Source organism: Podarcis liolepis, assembly GCF_965112155.1.
Source record: "Podarcis liolepis genome assembly, chromosome: 4".
NCBI classification, from domain to species: domain Eukaryota; kingdom Metazoa; phylum Chordata; class Lepidosauria; order Squamata; family Lacertidae; genus Podarcis; species Podarcis liolepis.
In genome coordinates, this window is record NC_139558.1 from 62,410,691 (window position 1) to 62,434,077 (window position 23,387).

The 23,387-nt window shown below is 41.3% G+C and overlaps 1 long non-coding RNA gene across 1 annotated transcript; it reads left to right on the forward strand.

The window, feature by feature from the left end:
- The first annotated feature begins 9,029 nt into the window (after nucleotides 1-9,029).
- Nucleotides 9,030-22,943, forward strand: LOC310704808. The gene is made up of 3 exons (XR_014525028.1): nucleotides 9,030-9,121; nucleotides 11,809-11,915; nucleotides 22,540-22,943. It is a non-coding gene; the product is annotated as an uncharacterized lncRNA (long non-coding RNA).
- The last annotated feature ends 444 nt before the right edge of the window (nucleotides 22,944-23,387 follow it).

A 23,387-nucleotide genomic window follows, 5' to 3' on the forward strand; every position in this document is an offset into this window, starting at 1 on the left:
CATTAGCTGGTGTATTAGCTGGTCAGTCTTTCTTGAGAGGAAGTTCCTTTTCAACACGAAATAGGCAATGTGTGGACAGTATATGGGTATATCCAATGGGAATCTTTTTCTTGGCATACTGTTCTCCCAATGGTCAAGCAAATGGCTGTGGGAAATCTGCAAGAGCAACAGCACTCTCCTAGCAACTTGGGATTCCCGGTAACTGGTATTCAGAAATGATCCAGATTACAGCTTCTTGTAGTGTCATTCTTAAAACTCCAGAGGAAAAGAGGGCTGAACCAAATAATAGGCCCCCAAAACCTTCATAATACAAATGATACAACTGTTTTTGAAAACAATAGTTTGCATATCTAACCATAATGACGTTTAAGGGCTATTTTACATTATGTAAATAGAAAATCCATTTCTCCATTAAACTAAAAGCTAAAAAAACACATTTTCTATTAAAATCAAAGGAGTTACACTGATATAAAATTCATGTAAAAAATGGAAAAATCCACCAAAACTAACCCTGCTTTACAATAATTCCAGGAAATGACGCTTCAAAATTATATATGTTGTTTTAATACAGGCTGAAGAGTAGGTTTTGTATCCCTTGTTTTTGCCCTACTGAGGATTCATATCAGAACTTTTATTTTATTTTATTTTATTTTATTTATATACTGTCCTACACCCGCAGGTCTCTGGGCAGTTCACAGAATAAATTTATCACACATCTCTTCTTCCCCTGAATGACATTTTGAAATTGTAGTACATTAAAAATTACCAATCAGTATCAATCTGAAATTGCTTCCAGGGTGTGGTAGGAGTCCATTAATATCTTCCATATGGACATAAATCCAAAGGCTTTCATTGCCAGAATCATTTTTGGCACAACTCTTAGGTGTGTGTGTGATAATTAATTATTCTCATCATCCCTTTTCTTTTTTCCTGCTTGTTTCCCATTCCTGATTTTTAATTATTTCTGGTTATGAGGTGAATTTTTTCACTGCCCAGCATATTGGAGGGTACATAATATAAGTAATGTGTGGGGAAGGAATAGTAGTTCACACCCACATCAAGGGCAGACTTTGGTAAATTGACCCCATGAATGAAGACAAAATTTGGTACCCCCCCCAAAAAAATTATTTCTTATTTTCACAATAATTTATTTGGGTATAGTTACTTTTATGGATTTTCTCAGTAGGTAGCCAGATAAATACAGTTGTTGCTGCTGTTATTATTGTTGTAGTAGCAGTGGTAGTTATTTTGTGCCCCCTCAGCTCTGTGCCCAGTTCAGGGGAACCACCTTCATTTCCCTAAATCTGGCACTGCACACACACACACACACACACACACACACACACACACACACACACACACTGTATTCTGTATCCTATATGTGCAAACCTTTCCATTCTAAAGAATTTGTGTGTTCTCTACTCCCACCCTCCATGTTCTACCTTGCATGGTCATAAAAGACACTTGAAAAATACTATTACAGAATATGCAATGTATAGTGATGGGTATCATGGGAAGAATATGGGATTATTATACCCAACTGTACTCACATCTAAACAAAATCAATTTTATTTTATACCAATCTTCAGAACAGTATCCTAATTACTGCAGTGGTAATAGTTCTGCTAATTGCATGAGTGCTGTTATGAACACAACATAACTTAGACAAAAAAACAACTCAGTTTACAACTCAGTAGAGAATCACCATGCACACAATACAAAATTTAATTGGAAATTAATAAACAAATTAGTGGCACCTTTCTTCATAATAAGCCAGCTAGCCTGCAGGCAACCAAACTAAGCACAAAAGTACCCATCCAATTATGCAAATGAGTGCTGTCTAAATAGAGAAATAGTAAATTCAGATATTTAATTCCTGTGAGATTGCAATCCTAAATATATTTACTAGGAAGTAAGCTCCATGGTATTTACTTCTTTACTGTAAGTCTGCTATTTCTCCTGTAATTTATAACATGCAAAATGTATGATATATGCTCTGGATGGTAATTGTTTGCAGTTCCACTTTTTTTTGAGAAACCCTCCTCCAATAATAATGAAACTGTAGTTTTGTATGTAGTAATTCATTTTAAACAAATGAATGAATAAATAAATAAAAGCATAAAACATGCATTCAAATTTTATTGCTATGTGTTAAGCATCAGTGAATCTCTGTAGTGGCTAGGATCAAAATAATACTGGAGAGATTCACAGACAGAGAAAGACAGTCATTCCACAGCTATAGGTATTTGTGCTGGAAGCCTACATTGCTTTACTTAGCTGGTCTGTATGACTTGTATTTTTGGTAAATCTCGTTGCCCATTTGTATGAGTAATTGGCCATGTGTTGTGAAATTTATGGCCAATAATAAAATATAGAGTTGGAAAAGATCTTTTAGGTCCTCTAGTCCAGCCCCTGCCCCATACAGGTTGTGCAAGTCAGGATGCAACTACACTACCCTTGACAAATGATGGACTAGCCTCTGCTTGAATATCTCCAGGAAATGAAGGCCCATCACTTTCTGAAGCAATCAGTTCTATTGTTAGGCAAATTTTCCCTATGGTTACCTCAAAACTGCACCCTTTCAATTATCCAAACATTTTTTCTGCTCCATCTTCTACATGACAACCTTTATAGTATATGTGAAGACTACTGTCTTGTCTTTCGTTAACGTCTCTTCTCCAGGTAAAACATGCCCAGTTCTTCTAACTATGTGCCTTACAGGACTTGGTTTCCACACATCTCACAATCCTGGTTGCCCTCCAGTTGGTCAGTGTCTTTGTTAAAATGTGGTACCTAGAATACATCACAATATTCTAGAACAGTGGTTCTAAATACTGTAAACCATCTGTTTTGCAAAAGCAAAGCTATGGACCACCTACTTTTAGAATTGTTGATATTTCTATGGTAGTTTTGGTTATGTGAATGGTGCCATGGATCCCCTGAGTGGCTTACGAGGAACTCCTGGGGTTCATGGACCACCAACTTGGAACTTCTGCTCTAGAGGCAATCTGACCAGTGCAGAATAAACTGGAACTTTTACTTCTGATGGTCTGGAGACTGTGTTCCTGTTAATGCATTCTGAGATTGCATTGACTTCTTTAGCAACTGCATTGCACTGCTGGCTCATGCTCAATTTATGATCAACTAAGACACCTACATCCTTTTCATATGTCCTGCTGTCAAGCCAGATATCTCCCATCCAGTGCCTTTGATTGTTGGTACCTTAATGGAGGACTTTATACTTATTTCTGTTGAATTTCATCTTGTTGGTTTCAGCTCAGTGTACCAACCTGTCAAGAATATTTTGAATCTTGCTTCTGTGTTGCAGCTCCATTGTATGATAAATGAAAGCTACTAGAGTGTCATGACATAGTTGTTTTTCAACTTGTGATCTCTGTCAATTGCATAAAGCACTGATTGTCATTAGGCTGATGGATAGATACATTTTGGAATTAACAGGTCAATGTCTTTTCTCTATGTATGCTTCTAAAATATTCCTCATCTAATTCCCCCCCCTAGATTTTGCAGTTTCCAAATTCCCTTATCATATTTCATAAAGCCATTGCACTGAGCAGCTTCCATTAAACAAAACATACACACTTGTACCAGGCATACTGCATGCAGAGTTTACCAGCTTTTTCTGTCCCTTCATGTCTTTCCTTAGCCCTCCTAAATTAAATATGTGCATATGTGCATTGATTAAATACTGCCAATGAGCAATCCTTGTGTAATTGCACGTAAGGCTTTATCAAGATATGTGTGTGACATTTCACCAATGAGCAGTAGCAGACATGCACTTCAGTAGAACATCGAACAAAATATAATCTTGATGGAATTATACACATGGAGATTGCTTTTCCTCCCAGGTGTTTTATCAATGCACACATTTGCATTGGTAATGCAGAAGGGGAAAAGATGCAAATGAACTGAAGAAATGGAAGGCAGTGTCTAGCAGCTCATGACCGAACTTCAGAACTAACATTAGAACATCTTAATTAAACTAGAATTCAGAACGCATAGAACACAGTACAGAATGTTTCACAGAATAATTAAGGAATGGAATGGGGAACATATGTTATTCTCAAGCTTTCTCTATACTAATTAGACAAGCCACCTTATTGCTTCTTCTCAAAGCTCTTCTTTTTGTTCTGCTTCCTCCCTCTATCATACAGCCCCGATTGCATCCTTGCCCTCATCTGCTTTACTGACGTGCCTAAGGGCCCATATCCACTGGCTTTGATTTCTAAACATGGCAGCCCATCATGTATCTAAATGTGCTGTTTCTTGATTTGACAGTCTTTGCCATGGCCTATCAAAAGTCCGTATGAAGGCTGACTTGCATTTTTCTCTTGGGGTATTAGATTGGAAGTCATGAATCTGTCATTAGTGGTAGTCACCTGCTGTAGATTGAATATGGGTGACAATTTGCTAAGTAGTAACTTAATATGTTGTGATTAAAATTACTTGCATGCCAAACAGTGAAAAAAACCTCACTACTTTTCTGAAGGTGATGCAAGAGACTAGCAAGAATAAGAACACCCTTACTACTCGGCAGGACAATACAGATGACAAATGATAGTTTATCATGGAATTGCATGCATACTATGGAATGTTACTGCTTAGCAAATTGTTGTTTTGCATTGTCTGGTGTTCACACTATGGTTTATAGAAGCCTTCCACAACCAGGTGCCCTCTAGGTGTTTGGGAATACAACTCATCCAAGTCCAAGCCATCATGATCAAGCCTCCCATGACAATGGGAATTCTAGTCCAAAATATCTGGAGGGCTCCAGGTTGGGGAGGGCTAGTTTACAGGAAAAAGCTGAGGTACGTGTGTGCTACGATGGGGTAAGAAGGTCAGAAATTCCTTTCTTAATAAGTAATTTGCTATTGTGTTAGTATGTCAGATTTCAGAGACCCATGTCTCCCATACACAGAGGTGACATTTAGAATTCAATATATCAGGTATACAAATATGAATGCTAGGTAAAAATGAATACTGCTGGTGATCACTAATGTGAGAGACTTTTCTTATGGCAGATCATTCATAGGGAAATCTAAGAACATTTATTAGATTTAAGAGTAGGTAACTTAATAGACTCAACCAGTCCTGAAATATTTGGTAATCAGTTTTTAAAATTTATAGTTACTTTAATATAACAGATTTTCTAAAAATAGAAAATAGCATGGAGACACAATGTGTGTGTATATAATCAAGTTCCATGCCAACTAACGTGATAGAGCTTATTAAAAATAGTGGCCCCAAACTGCCAGAATTAACTTGGCATTTATTAGATGTCTAGGAATAAGCTAAAATGTAGAGTATAAGAGTGAGATTTTTGACTTCCAAAAGCTCTTGGCATCCATCAAAATGAATGAATGGGAATCTGGCAAAATAATGATATCAAGTGTATTGCTGTTGGAAGGGGGGGAAAGAATTTAAAATGTTTGTGAGAAGAAATTTGACCTTTCATATAAAAGACATGATAGTTTTCTATGGAAAATTGGCCCATGAACCTGAATTTAAGGCACACACAGATCCTCCCTAAAATACACCTTCCCATTCTATTGAGAAACAATTTCAAGTTATGGTGCAGTGAAACGTTTCCTTACCTTACTTAGGTTATAATTTTGTGTGCCTGGAAAAGCACCTGGAATCAATTATGCACATAGACACTTAAGTCCAGGGTTGGTTATCTTCACAATTGTTTTTCTTTCTCTAAAAAGTAGTCTAATATCCTGATCACAGACTGATTTCACTGCCCGTATTGTTATGTACCCTTTCTCCACCTCTTTATCTCCCTGTTGTTGTTTTTTAAAAAAATAGGAGATAGAGAAGTGGAAATGGAATTCTTTTGTTTCTGCATTTCCCAAATATGCTGGGCGTGTGGAAGAAATCCTCATGTAAGAAATAGGGCTGTGCACAGCCTCCAGATCTGAGTCAGGGCCTAATCTATTACTTGGAATTAGCCCTGATCTGACTGGGGCCAACCTGACCTGGATCTGGGCCCCGAAGCAATTCAGGGGCTAGCACTAATGTGTAATTAGAGTTTAGGGTTTAATATGCAGACAGGAAGGCATGGGGGAAAGAAAGACCTCTGTGTTTGGGAGGCAAACACAACTGGGTAGTCCCGGTTTAAATAGGGTTGCCATATAAGACCCCATACTGATTTTAAGCTTTTGGAGCTGTTTCCACTGCTTTTTCCATCGCGTTGTCATACTTCTGGGTTTTCTCTGGCATTTTGCTGATTTGGCAAAATTCCTCCCTGACACCATTTTTGCACCTGAATACCAGGACTGTCAGGAATTTTCCTGATATATGGCAAGCCTAGGTTTAAGGGGGAAGAGAGAAAGCAAGCGGAGCACAGTAGTAGCTGCCCCCCCCCTTGACACCTCCTCCCTTCCTTCCCTACTTTCCGCTCTATTCATTATTAGGCTCCTGCCATCTCTGCCTCCATCTTGTGTTCCCTTGCTCTCTCCATCCTGCAGCCAGAGTTGTGCAAAGCTGGTAATAGGCCCAGGCCAGATGGGAAATGTAGGTCCCATTTTAATAATCTTTACCAAAGGGCCCCTTCTCCTTTGCCTCTAGCAAGGGAACTGTGAGTAGGCCCCCTCAAAATTGTAGGCCCATGCCAATTGGACCCCTGCCCCCCTCTCTGTTCTGTCCTGCAATGGGAACCACAATGGAAGGACTCAAGGCAATGGCAGTGGCGCCAAACAGATTAGGAGCCATGGGTATGAGATGATAGAGCCAAGGAATAAGTTGAGCCAACATATTCTCTGTGGTCAATGGTACAAGCCCATCTGTTGCACAGAGGATCTGCCTCTACCCAGGAGGGGGAGGAGACAGCCTAGGTAACATATGATACTTCCTCTCCCTCTGCCCTGCCTCCTTTTTGACAGCCCCAGATAACTCTTGATACCAGGCAGGTTATTGTACCGTCTTCCAGACTTAATAGCACAAACTGGTGAGGTTGGCATGATGTTTCTTTGCTTAAAACAACAAATCACCCAGGCTTCCAGTTTCCCTGTTTTTGAAACAAGGAGTGAGTGATTCAATCAGGTCACAAATTCATTTCCTGGCATCTCCAGTTAAAAGGATCTGATATAGCAGGGATGGGATAGACCATGGCTCAAAATGTTGGAGAGCCAAGCAGTTCTCTGAAAAGCCACCAAAAGTCATGCAATTGAGAAGGTCCCACCACAACTGAATCCCATATTTGAACAGTCTCTGGCACACTGCTGCTGTGTGTAGGATTATGGCATAAAGCAGAAATTTATTCAGAGCTGAAGGATATTCATATTAAGGTAACCCATGAATAAAAAGACTAGTGCAGGGAATGGAAAAGAAGCATGGTAGACTAATGTAATACAACAATGAAGAAATTGTATAGGGCAAAGTTGGTTGTGTGGGAGTGTATGATGAAGATAAGGAGGTGTGAGAAGTACATGTGAGCTTTCTATAGGAAGACTGGGGTCCAAGTATAAAACCCAAATAATACAAAATATCAGAAGGTGAAGAAAGATATACTGAGTCTGAAAAAGGCAAATGAATTGTGGTGTATAAGTATAAAAGTGTTGAAAGAGCAACCAAGATTTTCATATACTCTGGAAAGTATGTGGGATAAAGATACCTCTCTCTGATCATGTGGTTTTTCTTCTCTTATTTTCTTTCAGAAAGGAGTGCAGTAATTTTCACAGCGCTGTGGTTTATAATAGAAGGGATTTATTAGAGAAGGTGTCCAGGAATAGCCTATTACATTACCATCTAATCTGACTCAATTAAAAGTACCAGGGAAAAATACTTCAGCTTTTCCCTCTCTAAGCCTTTTCTTTCTGATTTGCAAATGAGTTACTAAAAAATCACATCTGCAGGCATTAATGTAAAACTGTCATTTATGCTGTACCTTGCAATTATGTTGAAATTCAATGGAATGAATTTATGTTAATGTTATTTGAAAAATAATGCACACAGGTCTTTCTCTTCTTGTTTTTGTGCCATCTTGACATAGTCTGCCAATCTGGGGTAAATGTGGTCATCTTGAAGTGGTGTAGTAGAGCAGGAATTCAGGGAAACACAGCTCTTACATTTTTCACAGCAGGAGTAATGACATAATCTTCAGGAGCAGTCTTGCCAGTATTGCTGCTGGTTGAAGGAAAGCTCTGGCCTGGCACATAGCCCTTTTGTTAGATAGACTAGGCTGACAAGGTCTACTACTGAGCGTCATGCTTGATCAGAGATGTGAACCCATATCTCCTCAGCTGAGAAGTCCAACATGCTAATTGCTAAGTTGGATCCTCCTAATTGAGGGTCCGTGTTGTGCGTGGGCCTGAGGCACACCCCCATCCATGGGGTGGGGTGGGGATGAGCTCAAGCCTTGTGGTGCCCCATGGTCGCGCCACGGCATATTGGCCAATCAGAGTGTTGTGGAGTGATCGTGTGGGCCATTAAAAGCCAGTGGCGTGTCACTGGGGCTTTACCTGGCTTCACGCTGCCGAACCCCCCCCCCCAGTGTTTTAGGTTTCTGCTTTGGCCTTGCTCTGGACTTCGGCTGGTCGCCTGTTTTGGAACAGGGGCTAGGTAGGGATTTTTCCCATTTGGCAGATTGGCACTGTCCATTTTCACCTACCTCTTAGCAATTGTCATAACTTTGTAAGGTTTGGCAGTTAGGCATTGGCTTAGTGAGCTGTGGGGGAGGGGAGGTGTGGCCATCACCTGCCCCTCCAGGTACAAGGGTATTCTGTTAAAGGAATCTACGGGTCTGAATTTTGTCCAAAGTCTGCTTGTGGGGCTAGGGCTATGCCAGGACCCTGCGGGTGAGCTTCAGTTGGTCGCCATCAATGGAGCTCCCTCTGTTGGTGGTTTGCCCTTCTAGACTTCCTGCAAGGCGGGCAGGAGTCAGATATAGTTATTGCCAATGCGTAAGCCAATACCACTCACATTGCTGTTATCAATAAAGTTGTGACCTAAATTTTGCCCATTAACCTTAAACTAAAATTCTGTGTCAATGTGTTTTTATTATTTTATTAGGGGTGCGTTGGGCCTTGTCGCGCAAATCAGCCTTTGCCAGTTGATGCCTTTTCCAACTCTTTTGGGGACTGCAGTTATGGACTCTCTATTGGTATGTGGCTCTGGAAGCCATTATGATAGGCTCCTGCACTTCAAAATTAAACACAACATCACTGGTGATCAATTAAGTGGTTCAGGTTTTTCCTAACTCTCCAATCAGTTAAGTTGAACGGAATAGCCTTTTTCAATTTCTATAAGATAAGAAACTTAAAAGAAATGGAACTTAAACAATGGCTTTACTCCTTGAAGGGCACAATTCCCCCACATAGTGCATGCCATTTAAATTTATACATTCTTGACATCTTGTTGGATTAATTGAATTGTATTCTATTTAAACAAAGTGGCAGCCCTGTTTCTTGGCCTGATTAAAGTTATTGAGTTTACAGCATCGTATTCTTTGGCTCTGGTGAAGGAAGCATTTCTTTAATTGCTTCCTTAATGCACCCTGCCTGTCTCCTTCCAGAATAAATGGGTGAGATTGTCAGGTTTCACTCTATGTGTGTTTTAGAGAAATTTATATAATAGTCAATTTTGTATTAAAAGTGATTAGATCACAGGATACAGCTGTCCACAGATATTACTGCCATAATTTAAAACACGGAGTATCAGCAGAATTCTAACACTTATATTTTGAGGTGATAACAGTGTGAACTACTATTTCAGGAAGAAAAGAAAAGAAAGAGACTACTAAATGACATTGATATCACATAAAAAATTTTTTAGCTTTTCAACTGAATCCAATAATACAGTTCTACCAAATAGCCCTTTTATTAAATCTAATTATATTCAATTATAATGTTCACATTAACTCTTTTATTTTCTAGATCCTTGACTTTAAAGACAAACCCATATTCCCATTACAATACATCCCCCAAAGAAATGTGTTTACATGGTGTACAATTATTTTATTTTCATAAAAATTGAGTATTGTATTCCTTTACAGCTGTTATTGTAAAAAAAGAAAAGAAAGAAAGCCTCTTTATTTTAACCACAGTTGCCCTTGAAACGTGGTTGTGAAATGTGTCTTTATTAAATCTGTCTGGTCTAAGTGTCAAAGCTATCTTTTATTTAGAGCACTTCATAGCAACATTTGTAACAATCTTTTTTCTTCTTCAATTGGTTAAAAGTGTCAACTTTCTCCTCAGTCAAGGCAGTCTTAAATTTGCACATAATCTTTCAAATGTTAGTGACTGCTTTTGCAACCAGAACTTGTGGCATGGCATGTTGGCAAACTTATAACTCAGATTTGTCATAAAACCACAGCGGTAGACATAAAACGCTATCATGATTCTTACTGCAAAACTTAAAACTGTGCATTTGGAAGAAGCAAATACGCTATTCATAAGAGTGGTAAATGGCTGTACTGTTTTAAGATTCCAAATTAATTTCACAAAGCAGAAAGCATTCTGGTACTCTGGCTGAGCTCCAGTTCCCCAATCTCCTTTGAAGTTTTGATTGGATAAAGTGTTTTTAACTTCCTTTGCCAAAAACGCTTGCAGAATGTTGCTTAGTATTGTTAAGTGCACCACTGTGCTCTGTTCCAAGGATGGCTGCCTTTCACCTGCAGTGGAAGTCACTCTTCTGTATGAATAGTTTATAATTAGCTAAAGTGCTCTTGGCTTTGTGGCTTTATTATATAGTTCTTATGTTTAGTTCATGAGTGATTCAGTTATATTGGAAAAAGAAATATTTTATTCTTTCAGTTAACATAAGTGCTACTATTGTTTCTTTCTCTCGTTATATATTTCTTTATTATGATGAGCAATTTAGCCTGCCCCTCATTTTAGGATCCCAAGTCAGGGTTCAAGATACAAATCACATAAAATTACACAAAACAGCCATAAATCATACAAAATAAGAAGTAAAATCACAGAGCAGGCCCCCTACCACAGTTAATGCTAAAAGGTAAAGGTAAAAAGATAAAGGACCCCTGGATGGTAAAGTCCAGTCAAATTTGACTATGGGGTGCGGTGCTCATCTCCTCTTTCAGGCCAAGGGCGTTTGTCCACAGACAGCTTTCTGGGTCATGTAGCTAGCATGACCAAACTGCTTCTGGCTCAGCAGAACACTGTGACAGAAGCCAGAGTGCACGGAAACGCCGTTTAGCTTCCTGCTGAAGCAGTACCTATTTATCTACTTGCGCTGGTATGCTTTTGAACTGCTAGGTTGGCAGGAGCTGGGACAAAGCGACAGCAGCTCACCCCATTGTGTGGATCTGAACTGCTCAAGAGGCTCAGTAGTTTAGACCACAGTGCCACCTGTGTCCCACTAAAACACTAAATATATCAAGGCAAACACATACACTTGGGATCACAAGGACAAAATAATTGATGACAGGTGGGGACAAATTCCACAGATGGGGCACCATTGCAGGGAAAGCTTAAACATTTTCCAAATTAAGTCAGCAGTAATAGGCAAGTGCTTGCAGATGCATTTTCATTTTCAAATGAACCCCTCACTTCATTAACTGGTAGACAACATCCAAATGCAAATTCTGTTATGTGTCCTTACCTGTAGATATGCTTATTGCAACATGGCTCCCCATGTTGTTGGCCTCCCACTCCCATTAGTCCCAACCAGCATGTTCAATGGTCAGGGATGGTGAGAGATGTAGTTCAGTGGCATCTGGAGGGCCACAGATTTCCCCACCCCAATGCCTAGGCTATACACTGAAACCCGAATTGAGATATTCATTTGTTCTTCATTTTTCTCCACTAAGATATTTTTTTTTTCAAAAAGCAACCGCTTCAGAGATCTCTGGGTGTATCTGTGTCCATTACAGTTGAATCTGGCATCTAGAGTACTAATGGCTGCCATTAAGACATAGCCCTTGCTTCCAGTTTAAGGTAAAGGAATAGATGATGATGATGATGATTTTCCGCCCTTAATCCACAGGTTGCAGGGCAGTTCGCAAGATAAAAATACAGGATAAAAGCACAAAATGAATAGGTTTTTAAAAAAATCAATCCACTCCCACAAAGGATGAAGAGGAACATTTTTGCCTAGTGCCTAAAGATGCATTATGAAGGTGCGAGATGAAACTCCCTGGGGGAGAGCATTCCACAAATGGGGAGCCTGCAGAAAAGGCCTGTTTTCATGTTGCCACTCTCTGGACCTGTTATGGAGGAGGCACGTGAAGAAGGGCCTCAGATGATGATCACAGAGTCCAGGTCAGTTTATATCCGGAGTAGCGGTCCCTGAGGTATTGCAGTCCTGAGCTATTTAGGTACACCCACCCATAGATTTGAAGGCAGAAAAGCAAAAACCTGCTTTTCTCTTTTTGCCCAACAAAAATGAATTAATGCAACTGAAAGCAAGGAAACCATATTCTGTTATACTCCTATGACTTTGATGCATATGCAGTTTGTTGTTTTCACTAGGCTTTGGACAGCTAATGAAGGTTTGGATGATCAGAAATTTAAGAATCTATCTCTGTTTTGTTGACATGGTTGGTAAGACAGCAGGATTATCGGTTATATTCATGAAGATTGTTCTTGTGAATATCAGCCACCAAGCTGTCTCAGAAATGATTACACTTATTATTTGTTTTCAGTTTTGCCCTGACAGTTTTTCACAAAATTACTGATGCTGGAAGGTTTGAAAAACATACTGTATCACTGACAATACATGGAGGAATAGCAACCCACTCCTGCTGTCTTTTTTTTTTTTTAAAAAAAAGGATATTACCACTGTCTGGTAGGCTGTAGGGAAAGGAATAAAGCAGTGTTTGAAAACAAAAGAATAGCACAGAAAGGTAGGTGGAAAAGATGCTAGGGGGAACAAAAACTGCTGCAAGCAAGACTTACCATAATCATTCAAGGAGGGCTTACAAAAGGATATTAAAACTACCTGGGAGACCACAGCCTAGGGCCATTTTTTGGCAAGGAAAGGAGTAAAGAGAGACTGTAATGCAATAATAGTGGAGGATTTGATCACAGACAAACATTTAGAAAGGAAAATGGGAGGGAATAGCTTAAATTCATTGAATCAACCTCACTCTGTTTGGGTTTCCCTGCCTTCTTTTTGCCTATTGTTTGTGCAGGTTTCTTTTGTCAAATGCAGATATTCTCCCCCGCCCCCACCGGAATATCTAAAATTGCTTTAATACTTAGAAACACAATGCATTAAATCTTTTTTAAAAAATATAATTTATATTTTCAATGGAAAAAGGGGCGAGGGGGAGCACCTTTCTCCCATTAATTTTTTTCTGTTTTGCCATATTGACCACAGCCAACATTGACCAGGTGTGTTTCTTGGACCTCACAGGCTTTTAGCAAATCTGTTGTCTTTGTTTTAAGGGAAAACTCCACTGTTCCATACTAAATGTTGCTAGTCCTTGCCTTACAAGCTTCTGTGTATTGTTTTCCCTATGTGTTTTTCATTGTGACTCTTCTAAATATATATAGAGAAAGCAGCTCATCAGACAGTACATTAAATTTGTTATTATGCTGTAAATAACCAGAGGTTACTGAAAGCTCAGTTGCATACATGCACAGTGTGAACAAAGGTTTTCCCCCCATCTATTTCAGTACCAGGGACAGTGAACACAAAAGTGAAGGGAAAGTCTTGATCACATGGGAGCTCTGTGCATATTCAACTGCTTTCTGCTCTAGGAGATACTGATAGAACAAATAAATAAATATGAAGTTGTGTAAGTTCTTTTCACACATAAATTCAGGAATGTCTTCAGTCGAAGTATTGCTATAGGTGAAATGAATAACCACTTTATGTATTTAAGCTATAGAATTTAATATTGTTTCCTTTTATGATTACTTTCAAATATGATATTCCTATACCTGTGCACAGCATATACTCTGGATCAGATAGTAGTCTTGAGTGCAGTTGTGAATATTGTATCTGTTCTGTACTGATGCAGAAAGAAGTACCGGTAGTTTTGGAATATTATTTGCTTTGTCTTAGATGATATCCAGAGGTCACCTTTATGTAAGTTCTAGATTCAAAGGCACTGTAAAAGAATTGTGCCTGCTTGCACTAGGAATGGGAGCCTTATCTATGTTGCCATAAAGGTGCTCCAGTCAGTGGAAATTTGCAATCTTTAAATTTCAAAAACCCTCATACACCTATTGATATTTGTGGTGTGACCAGATTACCTGTGAAGCTACACATGAACCTTGGGCATGTGGAAGTGACCACTGGCCATTTTGACCAACATTAGCATACAGTTCTCAAGAGAGTTAGCCAATATTCAATATTTCCAAAACTTTAGCCACCCCATCTTAATGGTTGATGGAGCATTAGAAAGAAGACAAATCAAATACGTCCATTTTGGGGAGGATTTCATAGGCCATAATTTGAGCCACAGATTCTATCTGAAAGATAATAAGTACCTTGTACAGAGATTGGACGGCTAGCCATCATATTTTGTACCCAGGGTTGTCCCTATGGTCATGGGGGATCCAAGACAAATCATACTGTGAATTTTTCCATCTTTCTAACTTGCACACTGTGTATCACAAAAAAGTTCATTGCAAAACTCGCTAAACACTAGTTGGCTGAATCGGGTGTTTTCAACTTTCCTTCCTTTTGTGGTGCCTTTTTACATTAATTCTAAATTGACCTTGGTTCTTTCAGCTTAGTCTGTATTTAATTCTTTGTTTGAGCTCCACATTTATTCAATCTAATAGTGCTACTATCTTAACATTGCCATGAATGTTCAAATTGAATAAAAGCTCCATCTAGGTTTTTTTATATATATAATGCAGTGTAAAACAAAGGGTATCTTTTTTCAGAACTTCATCTCTGATTTTTTTCTAATTCTGAGCTGAGCTACTGTATTCAGTGTTTTAAATGTCTACACTAATTAACTTTCTAGCTCAGCTTCTATCATAGACTACTCAAAGATTTATAACATTGAGGATCAGAAGGTTGAATCAAGGATTTAATAAAATGTGTTGGACAAAGAACAAGTTGTATAGCTGCACAGAATAATAAGAGTTCATTAAAGCATTGCTGATGTGGACATAATGATAATTGCTATTCATCTATTGAAATTGATTTAGTGCTTAGCCTTACTTAAGCATGTCATTAAGTAATTACTTTAACTAAACAGACTTTGCTGACAAACCTTTGAGTAACATACATTGCTAAATGTTTAAAGAGTAGCTTTGCTGAAACAGATTATAACATGTCAAAATGGAAGCTGATTCTAGAGATTCTGTGTTCCTTTCTCAAAAGAGTATCAGGGGTCCCTAATAAGGGTGTGTGTACATACAGTTTTTTCATGTATTAGATTTAACTCTGCTCAGCGGCGTAGCGTGGGTTGTCAGCACCCGGGGCAAGGCAAGTAATTTGCGCCCCCTAACCCGGGGCAAGGCAAGTAATTTGCGCCCCCTAACCCGGGGCAAGGCAAGTAATTTGCACCCCCTAACCCGGGGCAAGGCAAGTAATTTGCGCCCCTTAACCCCTAAGCTGCCGCCGCTGCCAGCTTCTTCTTGCTGCTGCCTGGTCTGGTGTGGTTCTCTCCCGCGCTCAGCGCTGCGCTGGGTGGCTGCTGCACTGTCCCTCCCCCAGATAGTCCCTCGCTCTCTCTCCGCACCGCACGCCTGGCACCCACCCCCTCCACAGTGGGCAGTGACCTGGCGGCTCGGATCGGATTCGCACAGCCAGCACTGCAGTTAGAGAGAGTGAGCCAGGTAGGGGCAGAGAGCTGAGAGTGCGAGCGCCCCCCCCCAGATGTTGCGCCCGGTGTGGCCGGCCCCCCTGCACCCCCACGCTACGCCACTGCCTATTACGCTGTCAGTGAGCCTGCAAGTAGAGCTTATCGCTAAATCTCTAATTCTAGGAAGACTCCTCTACCCTATAGGGGGAAGACCTGAAAAGGCAGCTAGGCGGGAGGGAGCCACACATCCCCCCACACCTCCCCAGAGCCACTTGCCCCCCTTTCTGCTGTGGGCAAAACCAGTCTGGAAATCACTCACTAAGTGACTTTGGATCACATACGAGTCACATTCATCTTTGATCTGCACCTCAGCATTGGTTTTTCCAGGTGCAAAGGAAGAATCCTGCAATGCACACACCACCCCCACCTCCTGGCATCTCCGGAGCAGGGTGTGGGGTATGGGATGGAGAGAGAGGAGAGCCTGTCTGGACAAGGTGCCACCAGGGTGGGGGCAGGTGCCAGTCCAGATGTCTTCCTACCTTCCCCTGGTCCTCAGGGGGGAAGTCTCTAGGGCTGAAGGTGAAGGAGTCCGGGCTGGTGTTGGACTCGTGGCTTTTGGTACCCCCCCCCAGGTGGTTTTGCTGGTGGGCAGCGGCTGAGTGCTGGGCTCTGGGGCTGAGGTTCGAGAGTTGGGGTGAGTCTGGCTGCTGTTGCTGGCTGGCCAGGTGCTGGATGCCGACTTGGGGCTGCTCGGCGGATGGCGGGGAGTGCCGAGTTCTGGCCTGGTCCCAAGGAATGACTGGATGTCAGCGGTGGTCGGCTGGCGAACTGTGCTGCTTCCTGGAGGAGCACTGGGCGGCGGAGGAGTCGCGGCGGAGGGCTGGGCGCTCAGAGGAGCAGTCGCCGTCGGCTCTTCGGTGAGAATGGGCGTCGCCTCCGTCAGGCCGCACGTCAAATGCTGGCAGGTCGTTCTCTGGGAGACAGGGAGAGAGAGTCACCAGGGCCGGCTGCTCGGTGGTGCGCTGCAGTCAGCCCAGGGGGCGCTGCGCAGCGACGGCGGCCTAGAGAGCCTTCGCCCGTTCCTGTTCGACGGCTGCGCAGGCACCTGCTTTGGCGGGAACTTACCACCCAGGGCGTGGAAGTCTTTGGGGAGCGCAGGGCGCGGCGAGGCCCGGCGGCGCGTCGGGGTGCGGAGGCTGCCCGTGCCGGCCAGGCGTCGGTGGCGGCGTCGGCGCTGCTGCAGCGGCTGCTCCTCCTGCAAGCAGTGAGTGGAGCGCAGCCGCAGCGGCGGCGGGGAGCGCGCGCGCGCTAGGGCGCAAGGCTGGCGGTGGCAGCGGGGAGCCCGTCGGAGGAAGGAACTTGTCCCTTCCCTCTGGACTCGCGCCCCCCGCAGATGTTGCGCCCGGTGCGGCTGGCACCCTGGCACCCCCCACGCTACGCCACTGACTCTGCTTTCCTCACTAGCAACCCCTTGTTGTGGACAGAACAATGGGATCTCGGTTCAAAATGTAGCAGCATGAATAAAGGGGGAGAATGTCAGGGTCTCAAAATAGCACAGTGCTTCCAGTTTACCTGACCACAGGTTTCCTGCAGGATTATTGTTCAAAAGCCAATGGGAAACTTAATAGAATAGGAAAAAAAACCTTGCTTTCCAAAGGGAAAGCAAGAGGAACAACTTAGATAATTATGCACTTTAAAGTAAGTATCTATAGAAAAAAAAGGAAAGCAAAAAATGAATTAGTTTATTCCAATAAAATAATCCAGTCCCTGGCTACACAGTCCCATTCACATTCTAGCTTTGGAGCTTAGGCTCTTTTTCCTCTATCAAATATTCATCTCTCCATTTCTGAATTTCTTCAAACAATTCTTCTTATAATTTTTTCAGAACTCTGCAAAAACTTTCTAAGAAAAACAAAGCCTTTGGTCTCCTATGGACCCATTGCTTCTAATTGCCAAAAAGGGCTTGGTTCCATGTGAATTTGTTCCCCTGATCTTTAACCAAAAGGCTTTCAGAACAGTTTCCACTTAAAACATCAAAATAAATTACTGTATTACATGAGGAGCACCAGCACAATCTCGGATTAAGCAAATAAAGCTGCAGATTAAAATAATTCTACAAATTGAAGCTAAAAGGACTGAGTGAATTAAAAAGGTCTTCATCTGAACTAGAAAGGCATCAGGATCAACAGCAGGCAACATTCCTGGGGAAAGCCTTCTACAGCAGGGCCCCATGAAAAATACATTTTCTTTGGTTACTTTTCACCTTACTTCAGAAGATGGAGGAAGTTTGCGGGTGAAGAGCCCTTAAGGATTATCTTAGTCCTATATCAGTCCACATTCAAGCCTTTCTAATTAGTAATGGGTCCAATTAATTAATCCTATGTGTCATGGAGAGCGAGTTATTATATATGTAAAATTATAATAGGGAGCACCAGAAGTGAGAAGAGGTGTGTGAGAGAGCATGAGAATGAAAGAGAGTGCTGTTATAAGACTGCTGTTATAGTAGCACAGGAAAGTACAGAAGCCAGATTTGCTGGGAATATAAGGAAGAAATCATGCAGGGGCTAGGCTATAGGATCCCTGTAAGTATGTCCAGTGAGCTTTCTGTTTTGGGTGTAGCATAAGATTTAGTAAGAGATGCAACATTGCATTTCCATAGAGTTGTGAAGTTTCAGGAACCCCTGACAGGCCTCTGGCCACTAGAAGTTACTGAGGTACCGTAAATATCCCAGCCTGTCTCCCTTAACTTCTTCCAAAATACACTGTAGCCACCACCTACTGAGTGAGAGAGAGTAGTAATAATCTCTTCTTATAGGTTTGACTGCATAAGCCAAAACAAGCACATGGGATGATAGGTGCTCCTCTCCTATAATGTTCCAGTCTAGAAGATGTTTAAAAACAACAACATTCAGATCAAGTAGTCATTTGAAACAAAATAAGAGATAATGGTTCTTTTCAACACCTTAACACAGATTTCCCTCTTCATCATTTTGTGCCTAGCATGAAAAGTATAAATGGCAAGTGGCTGAAATTTGGGGGAAATTACCTTATATGTATGTGATATGTCCTAGAACAGGTGTGATGAACTCATGACCCTCCAGATGTTGCTGGACTACAAACTGCTTCACTCATGATAATCCCTGATTAGCCTGGGGCTGATGGAACCCAACAAAATTGGAGAGCCATGGGTTCACCATGTATCTCCTAGAAGGAATGTGCTATAGTTTTACACCTGAGTAAATTCTGTGGTGATGTACTGAGGTGTAATTTTGCCCATCAACTTTTGAGAGTGGGCAAAAATTGATCAAAAGGGGAAAGTGAATAAGGCACCACTTGTAGAGGGTGCAAGCAGGGGCGTAGTAACGTGGGGGCGTGGGGAGTGGTGTCATGCCTAAGGAGGGTGACAAAAACCCGGGTGGATTGCAGTTGTGGCGCTTGCACGCCCCCGGCGGGCGTATTTTTGCGATCAGCACAATCGTTGCCGTGAAAATCTGCCTGCAATCGCGCAAATACACCCAGCAGGTGGCACTTTCACCCCCTGGTGGTGGGCGCTTGCATCCCCGGCAGTGTACAGTTGCACCCCTTGTGGGCACTCCCCCAGTGCTGCGCGAGGATTGCGGCGGTAGTCCCTGCGCAAGGATCGTGGCAGCCGCCTTGTGGGCGGGTCGCTCTGCCCCATGGTTGAGTCGCCCAGCCCCCACTGCACCGGGTACCGGAGGAGCTAGCTACGCCCCTTGGTACAAGTGTTTGTATTACCATGTTCATTTATTTGATACCCAGTGTATGGGAGAGGGGGGATTCATTACGGCAATTTAACCAGACAACCCCTCTATCTTTCTGTGTGTATGTAACATAGTCCTTAGGCTTGAGATGGAACAAAAAATGGTTTTTATCTTTTGTAGGAAAATAAAAAAAAATTAAAAATAGATTTGATTTGAAATAATTAAAATAAAGAAAAAATAGAAAAAACCATAATTTGTAAGAAGGCAGAAGGAGAATTATAAATTAACAAATGTACAGTTTTTTCAGATGACAGCTGCATTATAGGAGAAATAATTACTTGAAATATTGCTGCGTGTTCCCTTAAATACGATATTGATTTTTGTTTCTCTTTTTGGTGTATTTTTAATAATGCTAACAGTTATTTCCCCCCCCCTCATGCTCAGAAAATGCAATAATAGTTGCAGTAGCTGGATAAATGACCTCTGTATTATGAGAAAAAGAAAATATTTTTGTATTGTGAGGAGGCTAGTAAAAATGTGACTTGTATGCCTTCCTGCAGCCTGTAGCTGAGGTCAATACAGTCATGCTAACATTGAGGCAGCTGTGTGGAATAGTTCACTTGCTCTATTTAGATTCCATTTAGATAGAGAGTCACTGAAGATGACAGAGATAATTGCTATAGCATACATGGAGACAAATTCATTCTTTTTCTTCCATTCACACTAGATGAACTAATCACAAAAAGGCCACACACTCTGTGTTGAGCAAGTGCTGAGTCTAACCTTGGGATGGACAGATCAGTCTATATCCCATCTGGATCACTTTCACATCTGTTCACTCATTCAAATCTGTTTCCTTACTTATTAGTCAGCTATAATCCACACAGAAATGTGACTTAAAAGATGTGTTTGAATACATAATGTTACACTATTTTCTCTCATAATACACATTTTAAATGCATGTTGACACATATTTTTGAGTCAAGGAGTGTGTCTCAATGTTCAGAGGAGTGAACTATCTAATTGATAGCTGCTTTCAGATCCACACTTGAGCGTGGGATGTGCGGATTAGGTCAGGTCATATCACGAATTCACAGAACTGAATTCCTCAAGCACCCCATACTAATCCATCACAAAACATTAACAAATTACAACAGGTACAAAGTGAAAGCAATTTCCAAAAATTGTTCACACTACAAAACACACTGGGGTCTCTTGCATCCCTTAAAGGAGCCTTGAATCTGAATCACACATTCTAAATCTGACAAAAGTGAAATATTTAATTGAATAATATGTGCATTGGTTGTATTATTTCTACATACTGGCAAACAGTGTGCTCATGTATCAAGTAAAGCCTTTCTTAGAGGCTCACAGTCTTCACAAACTGCCACAGACTATCCGACCCTGAACCCTAGAGAGTCTTATCCCTGCCACAGACAAATGTACAGTACCCAAATAATGACGCCTATGAAGGGGAGGCCCTCTGTCTTCCATATATCAAAAGCAATCCCAGAGAACATGACCAACCATTTCCTTGATCCTACAAAATGCACAACATCCAGAGTCAATCCTTCCAGTCCTAAGAGCAGAATGCCGTGTCAAAACTCTGAACATATTCAGAGTGGAGGTATGGGATATGGCATTAGAATATAGAATTGCAACTAATGGGTCTTTTTGTTTTGTTGGGTTCCAGCTCATGTGCACATTTTGGGGAATGAGATGACTAGGAAGGCTCTAGATCAGAGGGTCATTTATCTTGTGCTGTTGTCTCATTCAGAAGTTAAGCATTTTAGTTTGTGATATGATGCATTTACTGTAACCTATTTTGAGTAAAGCTTTAACCTTATTACAAGATCACCACATGTGAAAAAGGTGCCTTCTTTTTCTTTACATTTCCAGCACTTATTTGACTTTGGTTTATACATTTTTGCCTATCTACTAGGTGTTAGGTACCATTTATATAGCCCATGGGTAGGCAGACTAAGGCCCGGGAGCTGGATCTGGCCCAATCGCCTTCTAAATCCAGCCCGCAGACAGTCCGGGAATCAGTGTGTTTTTACATGAGTAGAATGTGTGCTTTTATTTAAAATGAATCTCTGGGTTATTTGTGGGGCCTGCCTGGTGTTTTTACATTAGTATAATGTGTACTTTTATTTAAAATGCGTCTCTGGGTTATTTGTGGGGCATAGGAATTCATTCATTCCCCCCAAAAAAATATAGTCCAGCCCCCCACAAGGTCTGAGAGACAGTGGACCGCCCCCCTGCTGAAAAAGCTTGCTGACCCCTGATATAGCCTTTTCATATAATTTTCTCTTAAACCATAACATGTTTATATCCATATTCCATAATTGTTCCCATGCTTCCATTCCTATATTATGACTAATGAAGATTTCACTTGTTCATCCTTTGTCTGCCATTCCAATAACATCTTGTACATTTTAGAAATCACTTTAACACCACAATTTAACAGGTCTCTCTCTAAGTGTGATAGTTGTTCCCCAAACCCCTTCTTCATTTTCTTTTTAAATATTTCATTCAAATGATGATATTATAATCATGTTGTTAAGATTCCTGGTACATCCTTAAATTCTTTTAATTTAAATTCTCTGCCCTCCAGTTAATCCACACTTTAATAATAGCCACAAAACCATAAAGTCCAGTCCCATACATGTCTAAAAAAGAGGATAAACAAGCGAAATACATCCACAAGAAAGAAAAAGAAAGGAAAGCTTCAAAAGTTTTATTTGCTTACTGTTAGACCCGATAAAAATAGTTGTTTTCAAGGTTTTTAGAATTAATCCCAGGCAATTCAGGGAAATTAAAACTATAAAGCCCACTCTTTCAATATCTACGTCTTTTAACTCCCAGAGACAAAAGAAAAATAAAAGAGAGAGAAAAAAGAGGAAAAGCATTCACAAGAACCCGATTCGGCTTTCCCTCCTTCTTTCTAGAGTTCAAGTTTAATTTAAATGCTTTTGCAGCTAAGCAAACTTACTGGAAATAATCATAAAGGTGAAAATAAAAATATCACATCCAGATCTCCAATTCATGGTCTTAACTCAGTTCATTTACTGGTGTGCTAATATTTAAACACATTAGTAGTTATTTGTTCTTTTATTTCCCCTGCAGATTACCTTCCATGCAGTTGAGTGCCTGTGTCCAGGGGGGCACCTCCTTTTTTCCTTCCTGGTGTGGATCCAATTAAATCATAAACAGGAATTTAAAAATGTAAGTCCTTTTACCTTTTCCAGATTGGTCCCAAATCCTTTTATTTTAGGGAGGTTGCCGCTTTAATGACGGATCTCAAGGCTTCTTGCCGTGGGGTAGTGATTGTGCCGTGTGTCTGTGCTCAATCTTGGAGCCTCCCCTGGCTCTCCCTGGAGCTTGGGGGACTCCATGAGAACATCTACTAACACCGCTGGACTCTCCAGAACCTGAACTAAAACCCTCAGATTTTTAAAGAGAAGGTGTGTTGCCCTCACTGCCTTCCCATCTCCTCACTGCTCAGTGCTACCTATCTCTGCTGTCCGCCATTGCCCACGGCAGACCCAGAAGCTTGTGGATGTAATCTCACAGCTTCTGTCTATAATCTTTGAGAATTTTTGGAGAACAGGTGAGGGCCCTGTGGACTCTGCTTCCTTGGAGGTTTTTAAGCATAGGTTGTATGTGTTGATTTAAAGCAGAGTCCCGTGCCCAGCGGAAGGATGAGGAGTACGTGCTGCATACTCAAAGTTGCTTTTATTATTTACAGTTCAAAGCTGGTATATTACAGAAAGACATCTTGCCTCTGCCGGAGCAGAAAAATGCATCCACTCTCCTCAACAGCTCGGAGAGAATCACACAGAGAAAAACAGGAAACCAGTGTACGTCACATCCAGCCTCCCTTTCCCGTGAGAAACTCCAACAGTACAGACTGTGGAATGTAAACACCTGTCTCGTGACAAGCCCTTTCGCTGCACAGTGAAGGAAAGCAGAAA